The 23944-nt window shown below is 41.7% G+C and overlaps 1 protein-coding gene and 1 long non-coding RNA gene across 3 annotated transcripts in view; one reads left to right on the top strand and one right to left on the bottom strand.

Annotated features, from left to right (window-relative positions):
• EVL (Enah/Vasp-like) overlaps positions 1–23944 on the top strand; it is a 173928-nt gene that overhangs the window by 65041 nt on the left and 84943 nt on the right. The window lies entirely within an intron of this gene.
• LOC126958456 (uncharacterized) lies at positions 13641–22128 on the bottom strand. The gene is made up of 3 exons (XR_007727195.1): positions 21831–22128; positions 21642–21715; positions 13641–14188 (listed from the first exon to the last, which is right to left on the bottom strand). It is a non-coding gene; the product is annotated as an uncharacterized LOC126958456 (long non-coding RNA).

Below are 23944 nucleotides of genomic sequence, written 5' to 3'. Positions count from 1 at the left end.
CTCGAATATATCCTGCCTCTCCCAAAAGCAGATGAATTCCTCAAGAGCGGGGACTGTGCTTCCTTCTGCAGCCATGCCAGACTGGCTTCTCCAGATGAGATTTCAGAAAACAGAATCATTAACCAAGTCACCAAATAAGTATAAGAACTGAAGGCAAAAAGGACAGGTGAGAACATTTGAGCTTTTCAAAGTTAAACCCTGGGGGCAGAGACCCTGTGAGTGACAAATATTTTAAAAATAGGATTCCTCATGTGAATACCCCATGATTTCAGCTTTTCTAACTTTCCACTAAGGGTTAGTATGAAGTTCAGTTATTTTCTAGTTAAAACAATCCTTGTTAGAGGCCATTTGAGACAGAGTTTTCACTCTTGTTCCCCAGGCTGGAGGGCAGTGGTACAATTTTGGCTCACTGCGACCTCCGCCTCCCGGGTTCAAGTGATTATCCTGCCTCAGCCTCCCAAGTAGTTGGGATTACAGGCATGCACCACCACGCCTGGCTAATTTTTGTATTTTTAGTAGAGACGGGGTTTTGCCATGTCGGTCAGGCTGGTCTCAAAGTCCTTACCTCAGGTGATCCACCCACCTCAGCCTCACAAAGTGCTGGGATTATAGGCATGAGTCACTGCACCCAGTTGTTAGAGACCTTTTAAAGCAAAACTTTAATCAGATGAATAATTTGGACACATAATATGGGTAAAATAACTAGAGTTACTGAAGTGTTGAATAAACCACATCTGAGAAATTTCTAAATCAACAACAACAGTGAGATTCTCTCTACAGTAGGGGATGGTAAGTAGTTTCCTAGCCTGGAATTGGTCTGTATCTTAACCCACTCTGTTCTCTCTGGCTTGTGTGTCTGGAGGGTGTGGCTGACCCCATGAGCTGCTTTTTGTTTTTGTTTTAATAGAGACAGGGTCTCGCTCTGTTGCCCAAGTTGGGAATGCGATCATGGGTCACTGCAGCCTTGACCTCCTGGGCTCAAGTGATCCTCTCACCTCAGCCTCCTGAGAGGCTGGGACCACAAGTGCACACCACTACACTGGGCTGATTTTTTTAACTGTTTTGTAGAGATGGAGTCTCATTCTGCTACCCAGGCTGATCTCAAACTTCTGGGCTCAAGGGATCCTCCTGCCTTGACTTCTCAAAGTGCTGGGCCTACAGGCGTGAGCCACTGTGCCCAGCCCCCATGAGCTTCTGTCCCTTTGTGTGTTTGCGTGTGGCACTTGAACAACCTCAGCAAATGGCTCAATGCACAGTGATCCTGTTACTAGCACTTTGCTGCCCTTACTACAGATTTTTACCAGCTCCTTTTGTTCCTCCATTTTCTGTCTTCTCCCTACTTTATGCATTTTTAACATTACTGTATTTTTTCTCTTTTGAACTCTTCTTTGTTTGCAATCTACCATGTAGCTTTTCCCTTCCCCCTGCATCTTCTCCTCGGCTCAGATTAGCCTCCCGTCTAGTCTACATTCAAACTACACATTCTCTGGACTTGGATTAGTTCTTTTTGTCATTGTTTCCCCTTGTTTTTCCTTTTAGCATGGGGAGCAGAGAGAAGGTAGGGTGTGGCTGCTCGTCTGCCCCTGAGAAAGCAGCCATCTGGGCAGGGCGGAACGGAGCCTGACTCCTAGACAGCAAACGCAATTCACCCCAAGAAAGGAGGTCTTCCTTTGCTTTTACATCTCCCCGGTCTGCGCCAAAGGGTTTGTATGTTGAATAGTGAGGCACCTTCCCTGCGATGCGAGACCGGCAGGAGAGGTTTTGCCTCAGTGCGTCTCCGCGTCTCCATTTAACTCATTACATTTACTGCCTGTGTTTTGGTCTACAAGTAGCTCTGAAAGCTTTCATAAGTCACTTAGCTGTTGTTTGCTGTAGTTTCATCCTCTTTGAAATAAGAATAATAAATGTGGGCATGGAAGAGCAAATGAAATAGAGGATGTAATAACATAAAGTTACTTTGAGAAATTAATGGTAGTTATTAGCATATTCCCCTGAAAAAGTATAATATGCTTAAGCTTCAACGTTTGTGGAGGCTAAAGCCACTCCATTTGGGATGCTAATGCCATGTTGAATTCTGATTGACCCCAGTTCCAGTCCAATAAACACTATAAATTCACAGTGATGTTATATTAATAATAATACATAATGTGCAGAAATGTGTACTTAGAAACAGTGGCGTTGTTGATACAGTATGGTTATTGTTAACAATAAATGTTCCTCTCGCCTATTCCTTTTAACTCCAAAGCTAGGAAGGCACTCACTTTTAAAAGGAGGAAGTTACGATTAGTAGCATGGAAAGGAAAATATAATGAACTTTTTTCCCCAGAACTCCCTGTTGTAAGATTATGCTCTCCTATTACAAGCCATGAGATGTGAGGTGGGCTTGGATGCCTCCTTTTAATACGGTAATTGTAACATCCCTGTTTATTTCACGGCATAGTTTAAATAATTAAATGATACAATGTATCAGAACTTTGTGAACTGTCCTGTGATGCAAACATAAAAGAGGGCAGAATGTGGGCAGAAGGAGGGATGGGGTAGTTTTCCTGTGGCCAAGACCTGGGTCTGTGCCGCTTACTAGTCAAGTGGCCTGGAGCCACTCTCTGAGCTTCAGATTTCTCATATTTAAAGTGGAAATGATTGTAATAAATGTGAAGACCCCCACACACAGTAGGTGCTCAGTAAATGCCTTTTAAGAGATTATTATTAGACTTACATCCTGCTGAAACTGAGAAGTGATATTAGTGCAAAATACATCCCAGCCTTCAAAGATATTTTCAGTTGGGTATTGCCAAATGGATTTCACCATGGACTTAGACCCCATAAATAAATGTGTCAGTTTTAGTATATTTTTCCAGGTATTTTTTGGTGAAGTGTTTATTTGTGTGCCAACAGTAATACCTGACTAGAAAACCCTATCTGAAAGCTTTATGTTTGATTTCCAGAAGAAAACATTTCTAAGGTGGGAATCAATTAATTGGAGAACAGAGAATAGTGAATAGTTGTGCAGTGATCTCTGAAGCCACACTGCGCAGTAAAAACAACTCAAGCTACAAATGGGAGCTGCATGTGGAATTTTAAATATTTAATAGCCATATTAACTAAAGTAAAAGGAACAGATCATACTAATTTTAAAAATGTATGTGTTTAAACTACTGTATCCAAAATATAATTTCAACAGTGTTACTATGGTAATATGAAAATTATTAAGTAACTATGTTACATTACATTTTTGTACTAAGTCTTTGAAATCTGGGCTGTATTTTACGCTAACATCACTTCTCAATTTGGACCGGCCACATTTCAAGTGCTCAGTAGTCACGCGTGGCTTGAGGCTACCAAAGGCTACCAAATTGAGCCCTGATGAACTGAGGCAGAAAGTAACTAAGACAGAGAATTTCAATTACATTGTTACATTTAGCAAATGGGTTTAAAAGTGCCGGGCCAAATAGAATTTCCAGACTTACGTGATATTCTTTGTTCTGTATTAGATTTGCATTGATACAGGTTTCAGAATACTCTCTGAATTGCTTCTCATTTCTCTGCTACTGATAAGAGCAGTGGAGATGCTACCTCCTTAAACCTCCCCCATCCCTGGGCCCTGGGCCCAGCAACTTCTGGCCAGGGTGAATATGCCATGAGGGTGCTTCAGTAGCATTCACTGTGCCCAGGGCCAGTTCATATGCTTTTTTTGGTAGGCAGGTTTCTTTTTGGAGGCCAGGAGTTACTTTGAGAAAGTAATGGTAGTTATTAGCACATTCTCCTGAAAAAGTATACTATGCTTAAGCTACAACGTTTGTGGAGGCTAAAGCCACTCCATTTGGGATGCTAATCTGCCGTGTTGAATTCTGATTGACCCCAGTTCCAGGAATGCCTCTGAGATTTCTACTTTTATATACTCACCAACATTGATGTTATTGTAAATACATACTTACCATAAACCCTGCCCTTAGTCAAGTTTTCTGTGGTATATAAGCCCTGAGTCTGGTGGATGACAGTGCAGGGATCGACTCTCTCAAGGCCACATGAGATATGGCTTCTGTTTGTGAGTCCTTATTAAATTTTTCTTTCTGAAAAACTGGATTTGTCAACCTCTTTTTTTCAGCATTTCAGCTCCCTCAACCTTTGTGGGTAGGTTTACATAGACCTGTTCACCATGGAAAAACATTGAATAAGGCCGGGCGCGGTGGCTCAAGCCTGTAATCCCAGCACTTTGGGAGGCCGAGGCGGGTGGATCACGAGGTCAGGAGATCGAGACCATCCTGGCTAACACGGTGAAACCCCGTCTCTACTAAAAATACAAAAAACTAGCTGGGCGTGGTGGCGGGCGCCTGTAGTCCCAGCTACTCGGAGGCTGAGGCAGGAGAATGGCGTGAACCTGGGAGGCGGAGCTTGCAGTGAGCCGAGATCGCGCCTCCGCACTCCAGCCTGGGCGACACAGCGAGACTCCGTCTCAAAAAAAAAAAAAAAAAAAAAAAAAAAAAAACATTGAATAAAATTTTAGGGTTTTATAGGTCACTGAAATCCATCTGAGCACCTCCGGTTAGGAACCCCTCTGTATTAGTCAGGGTTCTCCAGGGAGTACCAATAGGATAGATATAGATGTAGATGTAGATATAGATATAGATATAGATATAGATATAGATACAGATATACAAGGGAGGACTTATTAGAGGTATTAAGTCATGATTATGAAGGTTGTAAAGTCCCATGATAGACCATCTGCATGCTGGAGACCCAGAGAAGCAAGTATTGTGGCTGAATCCAAGTCCAAAGGCTGGTGAGGGTGGGGGTGGGATGGGGTAGGGTGAGGTGCTCATGCAAGTCTTGGAGCCCAAAGGTTGGAGAGCCTGGAGTTCTGATGTCCCAGGGGCAGGAGAAGAAGTGTCCCAGCTCCAGAAGAGAGGGGAGTCACCTTTCCTCTGCCTTTTTTTTTTTTTTTCTTTTCTTTTAGACACAGGGTCTCACTCTTTTCTTTTAGACACAGGGTCTCACTACGGTGGCACAGTCATGGCTCACTGCAGCCTCATGCTCCTGGGCTCAAGCAATCCTCCCACCTCAGCCTCCCAAGTAGCTGGGACTACAGATGCATGCCACCACGCCTGGTTAATTTTTAAATTTTTTTGTAGAGATAGAGTCTTGCTGTGTTGCCCATGCTGGTCTAGAACTCCTGGGCTCAAGCTGTCTTCCCACCTCAGCTTCCCCAAGTGCTTTTGCCCTTTTGTTGTATCTGGGCCCCCAGTTGATTGAATGGTACCTGCCCACATTGAGGGTGGGTCTTCCCCACTTAGTCCGCCAACTCTCATGCCAGTCTGGAAACACCCTCAGAGACACACCCAGAAATAACACTTTACCTGCTCTCTAGGTATTCCTGAATCCGGTCAAGTTGACGTCTAAAATTATCGATCACCTCCTCTTTCTATAATGGTTTATAATAGTATTATAGGGTGCACCCATTGTGAGGGAAAAGGGGGTTGGGGGATTCACAACAGGTGTGAACATGCATAGCATAGTTGTGAAAGAATATACAAGAAACTCATGACAGTAGTTCCCTTGGGAGGAAGCTAGGATGGGAAGGGAGATAGTCCCTGTTTTTTTTAATATTTTGACTTTCACAGCCCACAGTATTTCTTATACAGAGATTCTGGCTTAAATATACATACAATAACAACAAGAACAACAAACCTTTAATCCAGAATTACATATTAAAACTGTCAAGAAGACTTCAACCAAGGGCTATAGGAGAACAAACATAATTTGAACACTTTTAGTCTGCCAGGCACTGGGGAAGACGGATGAAGATTGATACTTGTCCTCTGAGAGCTCATAGCATAAAGACAGACCTGGAAATAGACCATTGTAATTACAGTGTGACCCAAGGAGTGCCACAGGCAGACCTGGGGTATGTGTGGGTATCTAATTCCCCGGTCCAGGCTTCTTGGAGAAGACCAAGCCTAAACCGTCTCTACACATCAGCTGGAGGTAACCTATGCAGGGGTGGTCCCTGCTGCCTGAGTGGACAGTGAGAAATAGCATGGAGTGTTTCAGCAATGAGCTCCCCAGGATAGCTTGGATGTAAGAGTTGAAGCAGGCCCACTTTGGTGGGGGTTTGGAGGCGGGACCATGGAGCATCTTTATACCACTTTCCTACTGGGAACAGTGCAGTGAGCCATGATTGCACCACTGTACTCCAGCGTGGATGACAGAGCAAGACCTTATAATAAATAAATAAATAAATACTGGAGTGAAAGCTAGGCATAGAGACAATAAAAGGAGGGAGTGCCTAGTTATAGCTAGTGTGTTGTTAAATGCTGCCAGAGGGGTTGGTAAGCCTGGTGATGTAGTTAAGGCAGCCACCTCACTCCCCTCTGCAGTTGGGAGCCACTGCTCTATAATACAATAACAGTGATGATAAAAATAATGCCCACTTTGTGGAATTGTTTTGAGTATTAAATAAAAGAGTGTGTGATATTTTCCAGAAGCTAGTGCATAACTCCTACTCCTGCCTTAATCCTCTGTTCCTGGCACCTCTTCCTGGTCATCTTTTTAAGTGTCCAGAGTAAGCCAAGGGCCCTCCTGTGCTCTCACATCCGCTGCTCTTGCCTCGTTATCACGCCTGCCACACTTTATCAGACATCTGAGTGTCTTCTTGAGGGCCAGGACTGCATTATGTTTACTTCCTATCCTTGGTGTTTAGCATGAGCATGTCACGTAATAGGTGCCCAATACATGTTTGTTAGGTGAAGAACTCTCTTGTGTAGGTCACAGTGATTTTCAGTCTGCAAAGCACTTCTCATATCCTCGGTCTCATTTGATCCCCACCAGCACTCAGTCAAGTTGAAAGGACAGGATTAATCTTCCATTTTGTCAGTGAACACACATTCAGAGAGGTAGAGCTAGGACTGTCAGCCGTGCTGACTTCTGCTGTACCACACTACCCATTTGAGGCGCTATTGATAAACTATAGCATTATTGTTTTTTTCATCTCTGTCCTGCCGTGGGCAGATCAGTAAAGCTAAATCAGCCAGTGGTGTTTGTTCTCCCTGGGTGTCTGTGTTTGTGCTTAATGGGCAGAATGAATTATGGAATGAATCAATGAATTCTTGGAATGCTCTGAGACCTGTGGGCACTGATGATTGTAAGTAGTCTTGACAACTTTTTCCTCCAGCCATGTCCTGCATCTCATGAAAGCCAGGTTTATTTCCAGCCTAATTAGAGCAGTAGGTCACCCAGAACAGCTCAGAGCAGAAATAAAATCTTCAGAAGAGACCTGTTTGATTTGATTTGATTTTTCCCCATTTTGTCACTGAAAAAAAAGTGTTGAAATTTCAAATCGTAGGATTACTTTCTCTGTAAAGGCCTCTGAGATAGCCAAATGATAAGAAGAACTCGGGAGACAGTGTATTATACTTACTGAGTCAGCATCCTTAATGAGGAAATCCAAGATACTCCAATGAGCATTTCCTTCCAGTGTCATGTCGGCATTTAAAAAGTTTTGAATTTTGGAGTATTCTGAATTTCAGATTTTTGGATTAAGGATACTCAGCCTCACACATACAATGAGTATATATGAGGCTTAGGTCATTGAAGAAGGCATTGGGTTATTCTTTAACAAACACAGCGTTGATTAAGAATTTTGACAAATAGACCAGGTGAGGTGTCTCACACCTGTAATCCCAACTCTTTGGGAGACCCAGGCGGGCAGATCACTTGATCTCACGAGTTCAACACCAGCCTATCTGACATGGTGAAACCCTGCCTCTACAAAAAATACAAAAATTAGCTGCGTGTGTTGGCCCTTGCCTGTAATCCCAGCTACTCGGGAGTCTGAGGTGGGAGGGTCGCTTGAGCCTGGGAGGTAGAGGTTGCAGTGAGCCAAGATGATGCCAGTGCACTCCAGCCTGGGCAATAGAGCTAGACCTTCCTCGCCCTGCCTCGCCAAAAAAAAGAATTTTGACAAATAATGGAAAGGAGGCCTGAACTAAACATCAGAAGGGTTGATTTCTTTTTTCTTTTTTTTTTTTTCCTTTGAGACGGAGTCTCGCTCTGTCGCCCAGGCTGGAGTGCAGTGGCGCGACCTCGCCTCACTGCAACCTCTGCCTCCCAGGTTCACGCCATTCTCCTGCCTCAGCCTCCCGAGTAGCTGGGGCTACAGGCGCCCACCACTGCGCCCGGCTAATTTTTTTGTATTTCTAGTAGAGATGGGGTTTCACTGTGTTAGCCAGGATGGTCTTGATCTCCTGACATCCTGATCCGCCCACCTCAGCCTCCCAGAGTGCTGGGATTACAGGCGTGAGCCACTGCGCCCAACAGGAGGGTTGGTTTCTAAACTCAGTTTAGCAGCCAGTATTTTGAGACCTTGGACAGATCTCTTTTTTTGTTTTACATGACCCCAGTTTCTTCATGAAGTCATTACACCAAGGACAGAAACTGTCCTTGGCTTTAATTTGAAAACAATCAGAGCTCAGAGTCAAAGCAAGTCCTTTGATCCAGTCTCTTACCTAAAGTAGATGGGTGCTATATAGTACCATTGGCTAGATGGTCAATGTCAAACCAAAATAGTTTTCCTGTAGCTTCCCCCTCTGAAAGCAGGAAGCATAGCCTATCTATCTCTGGACTCCCTGTACCCAAGCACCAGTGCCTGGTCCTAGTCATTGGTCAGAGTCATCTCCCTAGGGATCACACAGAAGGATTTGTTCTTTCCACTGAGCTCCATTGCACAGGTCCAGAGCCAGAGCTCACACTCTCCTTTCATCTCTCCAGGACAGAAGCTTTCCTCAGCCAGTTGTCAGATGTTATGATTTCTGTTTGCCTCATTATCTTAGTTACCATCAAGGAATGCTTCCAGGTTGGCAGTGCCTTGTTTATATTGCAATATCAAAAACTCATCTAAATATTTCATTTATGTAGCCTGGGTTACACATTCCGCAACCTATATCACAGAATAAACCAGGTCCCCAACCACTGTTCATTATTCAGATTCTGAGTTAGCCTGGTGTTTTTACAAGATACCTTATGGAGAGATTGGACACATGGGTAGAAAGTCCACAAATAGGTCCTGACAAAAATGCCAAGTGATGTTTGACAAAGGTAAAAAGTCCATTCAGTGAGAAAGTATAGCTTTTTCAGCAAATGGTGCTGGAACAGTTAGACACCCTTATGCAAAAAGAAGTGAATTTTGATCTAATCCTCACACATTATACAAAAGTTACTTCAAAATGGTTCATAAATATAAATATAAAATATAAAACTATAAAGCTTGAGACAATCTTCATGACCTGGAATTTAGGGAAGAGGTTCTTAGACATGACAGCAAAAGCACCATCCGTAAAAGAAAAAGGAGAAGTTGGACTTCATCAAATTAAATTTCATCAAAAAGATACATTTTCACTTCATCAGAATTAAAAACTATTATTCTGTGAAAGATAATTTTATAAGAATGAAAAGACAAGAGACAGACTTGGAAATAATATTTACAAATACAAAGGGTTTGTCTTCAGAATGTATGAAGAACTCTCAAAACTTAACTGTAAGAAAGTAATTCAGTTTTTTCAATTGGGCAAAAGACAGACACTTCACCAAAGAGGATATACAGATGGCAAATAAGCACGAGAGAAGATGCACAACATCATTAATCATTAGAGAAATGCAGGTTAAAATTAGGATATCATATGCACTTACTAGAGTGACTAAGATGAAATACTGACAGTGCCTTGGGGGTGCAGAGCAGCAACTCTCCTACACTGCCAGAAGGAATACAAAATGGCCCAGCTACTCTGGAAAGCAGTTTGGCAGTTCCTCATAAAGTTTTACATACAGTTAACATATAACCCAGCAATCCTACATAGTCACCCTATGGAAATGAAAACTTTCATGACCATTGCCAAAAACTGTGAACAACCCAAATTGTCGTTCGATTAAATGGATAAACAACTTGTAATACATACGTACAACAGAACACGACTCTGCATTTAAAAAAAAAAAAAAGGAGCTAATTATTATTATTATTTTTTTTTTTGAGACGGAGTCTCGCTCTGTCGCCCAGGCTGGAGTGCAGTGGCCAGATCTTAGCTCACTGCAAGCTCCGCCTCCCGGGTTTACACCATTCTCCTGCCTCAGCCTCCCGAGTAGCTGGGACTACAGGCACCCGCCACCTTACCTGGCTGGTTTTTTTTGGTATTTTTTAGCAGAGATGGGGTTTCACCGTGTTAGCCAGGGTGGTCTCAGTCTCCTGACCTCGTGATCCGCCCGTCTCGGCCTCCCGAAGTGCTGGGATTACAGGCTTGAGCCACCTCGCCCATCCGGGAGCTAATTATTAATAACACAGCAGCTCAAATGAATCTCAAAGGCATTACACTGAGTAAAGGAGGCCTAAGAAGTCATAAAAGGCTACATGTTACATGATTTATTAACATGACATTTTCCTAAAGACAAAACTATTGAGAGGGAGAACAGATCAGTGGTTGCTGGGAATTGGTGGGGGTGGGTATGACTACAAAGGGAGAGCTGGGGGAGCTTGGGAGTTACGGCACTCTTCTGCCTTCTGATTGTGGTGGTGGTTACATCACCAATCTATACAGGTGTTACATTCGTGGAAATGAAATAGAAGCAAAACCAAACCAAGCAAAAAGGTCTGAAAAACAAAAACTCTAGTAATTTAAGTGGTGAAGTAGTTTTGCATTATTTGATTTGTAATTAACCAAGTCTAGCTAATGTGTCCTATTTTTCTTTAAATGTTCTTTAAAACCACTGGAAATCATTGAAAGGAAGCAGAAGATTTGGAAACTTCTAGCTTGGGAAATAAACGGTTCTCAGGTCCAGTTCGTAGGCTTGCGTCAAAGTGTGTGAGCGTCGTTCAAGTTCACAGGAATTGCCTGGAAGCCGAAGAGCACATGTATTGCAACTGCTGTATTCTAGGGAGGCCTTTTTTGCCAGAAGTGCCCTTGCTTCGTTTTATGTCTTTTTACTCTCTGGACAGCTGAAATAACTTGAGAATCATCACCCTGGATGCAGTCCTTTCTACTGAGTATTGTTTCTGATGTGAGTCAGAATGATGGGATGGTTTTCTTCAACAGTCTCAAAATTCTCCTGTTACTTCATAACCCAGTTGGAAGCATTTATATTTTCAGTCTGCATTTGGGGCATTTTTAAACAATAGCTTTATTGAGATATAATTTACATACCATAAAATTCACGCCTTGAAAGTATACAACTCAGTTGTTTTTAGTATATTCACAGAGTTTTGCAACAATCACGACAATTAATTGTAGAACGTTTTTATCACCCCAAAAGTAGATTCAACCCACTAGCAGTCAGTCTCCCATCTCCCGCAGCCTCTCCTCACCAGCCCTAGGCAACCCCAATCTACTTTTTTCTCTATGGATTTGCCCCTTTTGAACATATCGTATGCATGGAATCAGACAATATGTGATTTTTGTGATTGATTTCTTTCACTTAGCCTAATGTTTCCAAGGTTCATCCATGTTATAGCATGTTTGCATCACTTTTTGAGCCATTAAGTTGCACAAGTTTTCTGGCCTCTTTACAAAGCAGGATTTACGTTAGTCGATCCTCGCTCAAGGGGACACAGGTATAAAGGAAGCAACAGTGGACTACCATAAATGAGGATTGTAAATCCCCCAACTCCCACCCTCTAAAAACATTTTTTTCCAGTGTTAACAGTGGTTATCTTTGGGGAAGAAAGGATCGGGGAAAGGAGAGGAGCTTTAATTTACCTTCTGTATCTTCCTGTACTTTGAGTTTTCTATCTTTAAACATATATAACTTTAAAAGAAATGTCAACAGGAGATATCTCAGTGGGGAGCTAACGTGTCCTTGCTTTTTAAAAATGTGTGTGTTTTAAAAAATATTTAATTCATATTTTAACAATATTTGCTACAAGTGTTTATTTCTCTCCATAATGCTATATTATTTGTGTATGAGCTCATGATTTTTTTTTTTTTTTGAGATTGGGTCTCACTCTGTCCGCCAGGCTGAAGTGAAGTGGTTAAGATCGTAGCTCACTGCAGCCTCAACCTCCCAGGCTCAAGCAGTACTCCTGCCTCAGCTTCTTAAGTAGTTAGGACTACAGGCAGGCACCACCACGCCCAACTAATTAAAAAAAAAAATTAAGGAATGGGGGTCTCACTGTGTTGCCCAGGCTCGTCTCGAACTCCTGGCCTCAAGTGATCCACCTGCCTCAGCCTCCCAAAGTGCTGGGATTACAAGCGTGAGCCACTGCACCCAGCCTTATTATTTTTACTAGCATACAGTAGTTCCCCCACCTCATCCATGGTTTTGCTTTTCACTGTTTCAGTTACCTGAGATCAACTTTGTTCCAGAAAAATTCAATGACAAGTTCTAGAAATAATTTGTAAATTTTAAATTGTAGGCCATTCTGAGTAGCATGATGAAACCTTGCACTGTCCTGCTCCGTCCTGACTGGACATGGATCATCTCTTTGTCCAGCCTATCCACGCTGTCACACTACCTGCTTGTCAGTCACTTAGCAGCTTGTCAGATCTACTCTTGCCTATGGTGTATACATAGGGTTCAGTACTGTCATGGTTCCAGGCATCCACTGGGGGCCTTGGAACATGTATCCCCATGGATGAAGGTGACTTCTGTATAATCTTCTTCTGGTTTCTTAATCTCTTTTCCTTCTTAAATTCTATTTGTCTGATATTAAAATTGCTAACGTAATTTTCTTTTTACTTATAACAGCGTTATAACTTTTCTATTTCTTTATTTTCAGTGTTGAAGCATTCATTGGTTTTAGCTATCTTGTGTAGACTTCGTAACTCTGGTTCTTGTTTTTTATTCAATCTAACAATTCCTGTCTCTTGGCCAGTAATTGTAACCTGTTTATAGTGTGGTCATTGCTGTTATATTAGCACAGCAGTCTTCAAACTGGGGCATGTTTATTCCTGGGGGTACATAAAGACTTCCTGGGGGTAAATTGGCAAGGGAGCCAATTCCCTGATTTCTCACTTCCGTGTATATTCCAGGCCAGTGTTGATCTGTTAGGAAATGTGCCTGCGTGCTGCTGCTCCTTTCTCCCATCAGCTTTCGTGTTTCTCCTCTCAGTGTATAGAAGACAGACACATCACCGACCCCTTCCACATTTTACAATGCGTCCTTAGCTTACCTCAGGACATAATACCTCGGTGAACCAAACAGAAATAATTTGAGAACTCGTTGGCCCTAAAAGAGAGTCTCATAAAAGCAAAGCAAAGAAGGTCTCTGTGAAAAATAACAGAAGGGCAGGTCTTTTCTCTTCCAGGCTACCAACTCATGGCGCATCCCCATGCCTTACCTATCTGGTAGTTGGTTTTAAAACTAAGAATCTCGAAGTGCTGTGCTTTCACTGTGATGTGTAGAGCATGTTTGAGTTGAAAATAAGGTCAAACTTTTTCTGACGGAAAGTAAATCTGATTCGCCTGAATGGTTGACAGAGCAGACAGGCTTTGCCAATTATGTTTTATGTCAGACCTTTTTTGTAAATTCTGAAACAGCTTACACTTACATATTAAATTGCATTTATAAATGTAATATATTTAACACATGCATGTCATATATAATGTTTCTAAATATTATATCTTTTTGCAGCCATTTAAATTTATCTTGAAAAATTGGTGTCACCTTAAAAATATGCAGGAGGGGCCAGGCATGGTGGCTCATATCTGTAATCCCAGTACTTTGGGAGGCCAAGGCAGGAAGATTGCTTGAGCCCAGGAGTTCAAGACCAGCCTGGGCAACATGGTGAAACCCTGTCACTAACCAAAAATACAAAAATTAGCTGGGCATGGTGGTGTGTACCTGTAGCCCCAGCTATTTGGGAGGCTGAGGTGGAGAATTGCTTGAACCCAGGAGGCAGAGGTTGCAGTGAGCAGAGATTGCACCACTGCACTCCAGCCTGGGCAACAGCAGGAGACCCTGTCTCAAAAAAAAAAAAAAAAAAAAAAAATGCAAGATATACAGATTTTCTAAATACTTTTAGAAGGTATGTGTATTAGTCTGCATGGGCTGCTGTAGCAAAATATCATAGACTAGGTGGTTTAAACAAGACATTTATTTTCTCACAGTTCTGGAGGCTGGGAAGTCCAAGATCAAGATGCCCATCAGTTCAGTTTCTGGCAAGGACCCTTTTCCTGGCTTGCAGATGGCCACCTTCTTGCAGTGCACTCACCTGGCAGAGAGAAAAAGAGAGAGTGCACATGAGAGCATGCACATGTTCTGGCATCTCTTCATACAGAAACACTAATCCTATCAATCAGGGCCCTACCCTTAGGAGCTCATGTCACCTTAATTGACTTTCTGTAGGCCCTGTCTCCAGTTGAGGGTTAGGGCTTCAACATATGAATTTTGGGGGACACAGTCCATAGCAGTACACAAGCAAAAAATAAAAATAAAAAATAAAGATCAACATGCTTTTATAACTGCTGTCTTATTCTATATTTTCTATTTTTTATGCTTTTTCTCCTTGTTTTTTCTCGTTTCGCCTTCTGATGGATATATTACATTTCTTCAGTTGAGTGAGAAACTATAGGTTCTATTTTTATTCTCCTCATGGCTACTCCTCCCTTAGTGTGACCCATGCTTATACTTATTTTTCTTTATCGTCGTTTTAAAGCTTGTCAGTGTCTGCAGCTTCCGTCAGTCTTTAATGTACTCTTACCGCCTTCTATTCTTCATAGAATAACACCCTATACGTATACAAAAGTTGCTGTGTCGAATTTTCGAGCAAAGTTATGGATATTTTACTTAAAAATAGTCATTGATTATTGTTGTTTATTCAAACATCATTAAACCTTAGGCAATAAGAAACTTCATGAGATTTTTGTTTTAATGTGAATGTACTAAACACCACTGGATTGCACACTGTAAAATTGTGGCTGTGTAACCACTATCTTTATCTAGTTTTTATATATTTTTATCACCCAGATTTAAGCTATTCTCCCACCTCAGCCTCCTGAGTAGCTGGGACTATAGGCACATGCTACTGCACCCATGTTTTTTTTGTATTTTTTGGTAAAGACAAGGTTTCACCATGTTGCCCAGACTGGTCTCAGACTCCTGGGCTCAAGCAATCCTGCCTCAGCTTCCCAAAGTGCTGAGATTACAGGTGTGAGCCACCGTGCCCAGCTCCTCTTGCATAGTTCTTTTTATCACAAAAGGAAGTTCCATATTGATTAGTCTGTTCCTTCACTTCGTATCAATCATTTTTTTTTGTATTTTATGATGTTTTGACATCCTTTTTTTTTTTTTTTGAGACAGAGTCTGGTTATGTCACCAGGCTGGAGTGCAGTAGCACGATCACGATCCCAGCTCACTGCAACCTCCGCCTCCCAGGTTCAAGCGGTTCTCCCGCCTCAGCCTCCCGAGTAGCTGGGATTACAGGCATGTGCCACCAAGCCCAGCTAACTTTTGTATTTTTAGTAGAGACGGGGTTTCACCATGTTGGCCAGGATGGTCTCGATCTCCTGACCTCATGATCTGCCCTCCTCGGCCTCCCAAAGTGCTGGGAATACAGGAGTGAGCCACTGTGCCCAACGTTTTGACATCTTTATGGGGCCTTGTTGGCTGGGGAAGAGACTACCCCTCCCAGGGTTAGCTAATTCCTAGAGACAATAAGAAGAAGCTTTTGTTGGTGAGTCTGTCTTTCATATACAAACCAACCAATCCTGAGTCCATACCCCAGCCACTTTCTTTATCTGATGCTCACACACCAAGCCAATATTTCTCCTGCTCTAAATCAACCCAGAGCCAGGTTCCAGACAGCTAGGGACACCTCGTAGGCCCCAAAGCCTGCTAGAATTATTCAGTTGTAGCCTTTTCTAAGCCATTTATCCTGCCTGCCTTGCCTTCCCTATGGAAGCCCCAATAAGGGCTGTGGCCTGTGCCTTCCCCTTGCTCCTGTCTCCTTATTGACTCTGGTGCTTCCCCCGTGGCCCTGCATGTTGTGCTGTGCCTCTTATTTTGTGGGGGAACTGTGAATGACATTAAACTTTTCTTTCAATGGCACTGACCTCTTTGTGTCATTCTCAGTGACCTTTATAAATTAAGACCCAGGCACACATCCCCTGTCACCAGCCTGTGACAACCACTAATCTGTGTCCTGGCCAGGCACAGTGGCTCATGTCTGTAATCCCAGCACTTTGGAAGGCCAAGGCGGGCAGATCACCTGAGGTCAGGAGTTCAAGACCAGCCTGACCAAAATGGTGAAACCCCATCTCCACTAAAAATACAAATTAGCTGGGCCTGGTGGCACATGCCTGTAATCCCAAGGCCGAGTCAGGAGAATTGCTTGAACCTGGGATGGGGAGGTTGCAGTGAGCTGAGATCGCAGCATTGCGCTCCAGCCTGGGCCACAAGAGTGAGACTCCTTCTAAAAAAAAAAAAAAAAATCTGTATCCTGTCTCTTTAAATCTGCCTATTCTGAGTATCATATAAATATAGTCATATAACATGTGACCTTTCGTGTCTCACGTTTTTCTCTGCACATAATGTTTCCTAAGGTCTGTCTGTTGTAGCGTGTGTCAGTACCTCATTCCCTCTTCATGGCTTAAAAATATTCAGTTGGATGCTCCCACGTGTCATAGCCTGCTATTTATTCCTAGGGGTAAATTTTCTTTTTGCTAGAATATATACAGTGAAATTTTTCCAAAGAAGGTCTGTACCTGTAAAACTTTCTGAAATCTTGTATACCTAAAAATATATTTTTCTTCCTTGCATGTATATGATACTTTAGATTGGTATGGAATGAAATGTAAGGTTCAAAAATTTGTTTCCTCCAGCATTCTGAAGATAATACCTCATTGTTTTACCCTAGTTGAGGTGAAGAAGTCTGGTCTGATTTTTGTTCCTTTGTAGGTGACTTGGTTTTATGTGGAAAGCTTTTAGAATTGTCTCTGTCTCTGCTGTTATTAGATACCGTAATTGGTGTTTGTGTCTGTATGTGTACATGCACGTTGTTTTCTTTTTCTTTTTTTTTTTTTTTTGAGATGGCGTCTTGCTCTGTCACCAGGCTGGTGTCAATGGCTCGATCTTGGCTTACCACAACCTCCGCCTCCTAGGTTCAAGCCGTTCTCCTGTCTCAGCATCCTGCGTAGCTTGGATTACAGGCATGCGCCACCAAACCCTGCTAATTTTTGTATTTTTAGTAGAGACGGGGTTTCACCATGTTGGTCAGGCTGGTCTTGAACTCGTGACCTCGTGATCCGCCCACCTCGGCCTCCCAAAGTGCTGGGATTACAGGCGTGATGTGCCCGGCCCACCCCTTTCAGTCTGAGCTCTTACATCTTTCTTGAATTCTACAAAATTTTCTGTCATTTCACTTCTCTCTCTCTTTTTTTTTGCTTCTGAGATGCCTTTTACACAGAAATTGATACTTCTGTCCTCCCTGTCCCTTTTTCCCTACCTGATGTTTTAGGGTCAACTCTTTGACCCGATTCTCAGTTTCTCATCTTTGCTGCTTCTGCTGAGCATATTTGTTGAGTTCTCTATTTCAGCAATTATATTTTTATACTAAAAAAAAGTGCTTGGTTGTTCTTCCTTATGGCTTATTCTCACTTAATGTTTTAAGTATCTTCCCTTGTGTCTCCAAAGACATTTATTATACTTATTGGATTTTAAAATTCTATTTCCCATGGTAGAGGTTGCTTCATTTGTTATCTGTCTTTTAAGTTTTTCTTTTATGGTACTTGCGTTTCTCTGAGACGTTACAATTTTCTTCTGGGAATTAGTAATGATTTCCTTAGAATATTCGGTTTCCTTGGCTGGCATATATGGTCTACTTCTGCTGCAGATGAGTTTAACCAGGAGTGTGGTTGAAAGGGAGTACCTCAGGGCAGGGTGGCCTGGTATCAGAGGCTAGACTCAGCAAACTCTAGGCTTGAAAACACAAGGCCCGATCTGTCCCCTTTTTATACCACTAGTAATTCGTGCACTTCTTGAGTCCCAGTCCTTTCAGGCAAAATAGCTTAACAAAGATTCTGAACACACACCATGTACCAAGAATTGTGCTGCCCACAATTGATTATAAAAGATAAATAAGAAATGATAGTCGCTTCCTAAAGGGGTAATGCTCTGTGACCACTAAATTGATAAAATTACAAAATACAGAAGTAGCACAGTGCAGGAATAATTTTCTCTATCCTGGGGGCTCAGTAAACACTTCATTAAAGAAGATATAGGCAAATTGGATCTTGAAGGACAAACCCAAGTTTGCCTGTAGATGGGGTAAGAAGTCATTTCAGGAGGTGAGGACAGCTGTGTTTACAAGGCACAGGAGCCTGAACCACCAGGGCGTGTACAGGAAACTAGATTTCCCATTCCAGGAGTCTGGTGGTGGGATTTTACCTTTCCCCTTTACTTCTCCCTTTATATGATGAAAGATGTATGTGGAGAAAGATTATATGTAGCATAGTGTCCTCAGGAACACAAGTCCACGGAAGTCTAAGGTCACAGATACTGGTGAAGAGCCATATTACAGTCCCCCTAAGAGATTGCTCAGCTGACATCGGAGTTTATTTGGCCATTTACGCTTTCTTTCCAGATGCTGTAACTCTGGAAATGAAACATTTTCTGACGACAGGTCTCAGATCATCAGAAAGATTATTTGGAGTTGTTTTTTGTTTTTTGTTTTTTTTTTACCTGAGTTGTTTGTTCTTCATGTCTTCCCTCTGGTATGATAAACATTTGGACTTCACAGAGCAGGCAGGCTTAGGCAGGCCCTATCAGCAAGAGCTGAAACTGAACTGTGAGTGAACTGGAGAGGAAAAGGCACTTTAGCGTCTTGTGGCTGGCTGAGCTTTTTTAGTGTAAACTTTTTAAAGAAATGTCTCTCAGGCAAAGTAGTTGAGAATAATAGAATCTCTGGCAGATCCAATTTCCATTTTGGTTTTTGGAGTGATAGCTGAGGTTCCAGGAGTCAACTAATGATAGCACATATAAATTATTATATTTTAAAAGCCTACTGCAGCATTGTTAATAGGATTTCATAATCCTTTGTACATAATCCTTTGTACTCAAAACACCCTGCCTTCTTAACACAAATTCTCATGAAATGTCAGTATTATACAAACATAATTCATTTCTGGTTAGTGAAGGACCCTTTCATTCACAAACATCCCAATGAGAAAGAAAGAGAAGTGAGATTAGTCTGTTTACAGAAAAGAAAACTAAAACCCGCAGAAGAAAGTTGACTTTCCCAAGTCACCACAGCAAGTTTTTGAACTAGATCTCCTAAGTAGAGTGTCTTCTAGTATAGCTCTATGATTTATTTTCAGCCCACTCTGCTTTCTGTTGGGGTCTGGATACATGGAAAGCACATCTTTTAATTCAAGTCAACACAGTTGTTGTTTATTGGGCATTTACTGTGTTCAAAATCCAAAGCCAAATGCCTTAGGATTTAATATCAATATCCTGTATGAGTTGATGCCCTTCTTCCTCATTAATTAATTAATTTATTCGTCCATGCATAGTTATTCATACAATCACCACTTACACTGTACCTGCTACCTAAGCAGTATACCAGGTGCTGAGTGCAATTCATGGTGTCACATTATAAGATGCTACCTTAAACAGGATATGTTTCTTAACTTGCTCACTAAATTGCTTCACAAGTGTCAGCAGTTCCTATTCCATCTTTCCAACATTTTCTGTTGCCCTGACATGGTCGATTTAGGAATTGGTACCATACCTGTAGTACATAGTTATTTATAAGATCATTTTTTTTCATCGGACCTGGAGACACCAGGGTCAAAGTAGAGACCTGAATGCCCAGGAACGTACAGCATGTCAATAACAAAGCAAGGGCTGGAATCCCTGTCTCATAGCACCCTGCTCAGAAAGCTTGCCACATTTTTTGCTGCTTTTCATAATTCTTCTCAATGCTTTATTAAAGCTAGATGATAGAGTTAAAATAATAGCCCCAGAAGGTTCACTCTTACGTGTTACCTACCTAGTGAAACCGATAAAAGGTAGTAGTAACATGTGAAGGACGGAGGAAACGAGGGGTGAAACTGAAAGACACTTCTCACAGAGAAGATGTTTACTCTTAGGCTAGCATCTTCAGAAAATGAGAAAGAATACCCTTTTGTAGTTTAATAATCATAATTGACTTCTGCTTCTGGCCATGGCAGAATAATGGTAATGACTTGCTCTCTTGACAAAAACAACTACGAAACTGTGTAAAATATGTGAAGCAACTGAATATAAAAAGGGTACTGAGATTCATAGAAGATATTAAATCCCTGCCATTTTCAGACTTTGGACAGACAGGATAGGACTTTGATTCTTGAGAGAGGAAACGCCATGAGAAGCCCCTGGCTTTCTGCCTGCAGTTACCATCTAGTCTCGGCATGGAGTGGTGGAGCCCAAATGGAAGGGTGATTTTAGTCAGCTCAGGGCAGACATTAGAATTCTATGCCACTGAAATAGTTGGAGTTTGCAGGGCAAGGAACTAGAGAAATGGAAGCCCTGTGATGGGGCAAAGACAGCAGAGTTCTTTGTAAGGATTCTAGTTGGATTGTTGACTGAGAGCTGGGTGTGCATGTGCAGAGTGAGACTCTTCATGAGGCCTGGCAGAGATCACCTGCTGTAGGGCTAAGAACCCAATGATGATGCCAGAGGTCATTCAGTTCTGGGAGATGTTGCAGATCCAGCTTAACCTGAATGAAGAAACTTCCCTGAACACCTCAGGCATTCAGTTGAGATCCCAGAACGTCACACCTTAGAAGTAGGACTGTGCTCTTGAGTCAGATGCGGGTGGGGGGTGGGGGGTGGAGTTGGGGGGTTGTTTAGGGGAGGCACACCCCTAAGGCTAAGTTCAAAATGGAAATAGAACTGAAGAAAGGTTTGAGCCAAGCTTGGTAGCACCAAAAGGATCTGCCAGTAATCTCCCTGACTACCAGAACAGACTTCACATCTTTAAAGAAAGATAGCATAATCCAGACTTTCTGCAATGTATCATACTGTATCTAACATACAATCATAAGTTAGTGGACATACAGAGTCAGAAAATGTGACATATACTTAAGGGGAAGAAAGCAGTCAGTAGACCCTGAAATGCTCCTGAAGTTGGAACAAACAGGCAAGTTCTTCAAGTTACCCATAATAAATATGTTCACAGACTTTAATAAAAGGTGGATAAAGTGAACAAACAGGAAATCCCAACAGAGAAATGGAAATTATAAAAAACTTGCCCATTGAAAATTCTACTACTGGAAATGAAATGAAAAATTTACTGGATGAGACTAAAAGTGGATCAGAGGTCCAGAAGAAAGGGTAGTGGACTTGGAGATGGATCAATAGATATCTAGTCTGAAAAATGGGAAAATATTTTAAAAAGAATTACCAGTGCCTTGTGATAATATCAGGAGGTCTACATACATGTACTTGGAGTGCCAGAGGAAGAGGAGAAAGAGAATGAGGCAGAAGAAAAATAATTGAGGAAATAATGACTAAAATTTCCCAAATTTGGTGAAAAACCTTAAATTACATACCTAAGAATCTCAATGAAACCCTAGCAAAATCAATGCAAAAAGAACCACACCTAAACCCATCACAGTCACACTGCTGAAAACGAAAGAAAAAGAAAATATTAAAAATGACCAAAGGAAAAGGGATCCATTACGTACGGTGTATGTGAATGATGGCTGACTTCTCAGAAACCGTGGAGGCCAGAAGACAGTGAAACAATACCTTTAAAGTGCTGAAAGACAAAAAAAACCCTCAGTATTCTCTATTCGCAAAAAGTGCTTTGAGGCTTGAAGACAAAGATGTTTTTCAGATAAAAGAAAAGTAAGAGAATTTTATTGCCAGCTTACCTGTTGTACAAAAAATGCTCAAGGAGGCCGGGCACAGTAGCTCACGCCTATAATCCCAGCCCTTTGGGAGGCCGAGGTGAGCGAATCCCTTGAATCCAGGAGTTTGAGACCAGCCAGGGCAACATGGTGAAACCGTTCTCTACTAAAAATACAAAAATTAGCCAGGCATGGTGGCGCATACCTTTAGACCCAGCTACTTAGACGGCAGGAGGCAGGAGAATCATTTGAGCCTGGGAGGCAGAGGTTTCAGTGAGCCGAGATCACACCACACCAGTGTACTCCAGCTTGGGTGACAGAGCAAGACCCTGTCTCAAAAAAACAAAAAGAAATTCTAAAGGAAGTTCCTCAGGCTGAAAAAAAAAAAAAAAAAAAAAAAAAAAAAAAAAAAAAAACAGGAAATTCAGATGTTCGGGGATGGATAAAGATTACTGGAAAAGAGAAATATATGAGTAAACATAAAGACTTTTATTTCTTCAATACACACACACATATGTACACACACATGACTCTTGAACAATCCAGGGGTTAGGGTGCTGGCCCCTCACACAGTTAAAAATCCACGTAAAACTTGCATCCCCTAAAATTTAACTGTTAAGAGCCTATTGTTGACAGGAAGCCTTACCAATAACATAAGCAGTTGGTTAATACATACTTTGTTATTATATGTATTACACACTGTATTCTTATAATTAAGCTAGGGAAAAATTTTATTAAAATGATAAGTGAAAATATATTTTAATTAGTTTCACTAGTAATTAATTGGAAATGAATTATCTTAAAGTTCTTCATCTTTGTCATCTTCACACTGAGTAGGCTGAGGAGGAAGAGGAAAAGGAGGGGTTGGTCTTGCTGTCTCAGGTGTGGTGGAGGTAGAAGAAATTTCATGTGCAAGTGGACCTGGGTCAGGCGTGGTGGTAGCTCATGCCTGTAGTCCTAGCACTTTGGGAGGCTGAGATGGGAGGATTGCTTGAGCCCAGGAGGTTGAGGCTGCAGTGAGCTGTGATTGCACCACTATACTCTGGCCTATGCAACAGAGCGAGACCACATCTCAAAAAAAGTAGTAGTATAATGGACCTATGAAGGTCAAACCTGTGCTGTTCAAGGGTCAGCTGTATATATATATATATATACATATATATATATATATATGATTGTCTAAAACAAAAATATATAACATTATATTTTGAGTATGTAACACATATGACAGCTACACCATAAAGGATGGGAGTGGAGAATGAAATTAAGCAATTATGAAGTTCTTAACATTTTACTGAAGTGGTACAATATTAACTCAGTGTACTTTATAAAGTTAAGAATGTATATTGTAATCCCTAGAAAGACCTGTAAAAAAATAGAGGTATAGCTAAAAAGTCAACAGAGAAATTCAGATGAAATTCTGAAAAGTATTTAGTTTACCCACAAGAATACAGGAAACGAAGAACAGAGGAACCAGAAACAGACGAGACAAACAGAAAACAAATAGCAAAGTAGTAGACCTATATCCATCTGTATCAATAAGCTAAATGTAAATAAACTAAATACCCCAATTAAAAGATAGAAATTGTCAGACTGGGTGAAAATGTAAGACTCAATCATACACTATCTATAGGACAAAGATACAAATCAACTGAAGGTGAAAGGATGTGTAGTAGGCAGAGTAATGCCATCACCCTGCCCTAATCCCTAGAACCTGTGACTCTGTGACTTTACATGGGATGGGCATGGTAGCTCATGCCTGTAATCCTAGCACTTTGGGGGCCAAGGCAGGAGGATCACTTGAGACCAGGAGTTTGAGACCAGCCTCAGAAACATAGCAAGACCCCATCTCTATTTAAAAAAATGTTTTTAAATTAGCCAGGCATGGTGGTGTGTGCCTATAGTCCTAACTACTCAGGGAGCTGAGATAGGAGGGTCACTTGAGCCAGGAGTTTGAGGCTGCAGTGAACTATGATCACACCCCACTGCATTCCAGCCTGGGTGACAGCGATAGACCCTGTCTCTAAAAAAGTAAATAAATAAAATATTACCTTACGTGGCAAAAACGACTCTGGAGATGTGATTAAAGTTGTGGACCTTGAGATGGAGTGGTTATCTTGGATTATCCATTGGGTCCA

Source organism: Macaca thibetana, chromosome 7 (assembly GCF_024542745.1).
Source record: "Macaca thibetana thibetana isolate TM-01 chromosome 7, ASM2454274v1, whole genome shotgun sequence".
Classification (NCBI taxonomy): domain Eukaryota; kingdom Metazoa; phylum Chordata; class Mammalia; order Primates; family Cercopithecidae; genus Macaca; species Macaca thibetana.
This window is presented reverse-complemented; position numbering and strand designations above follow the sequence as displayed.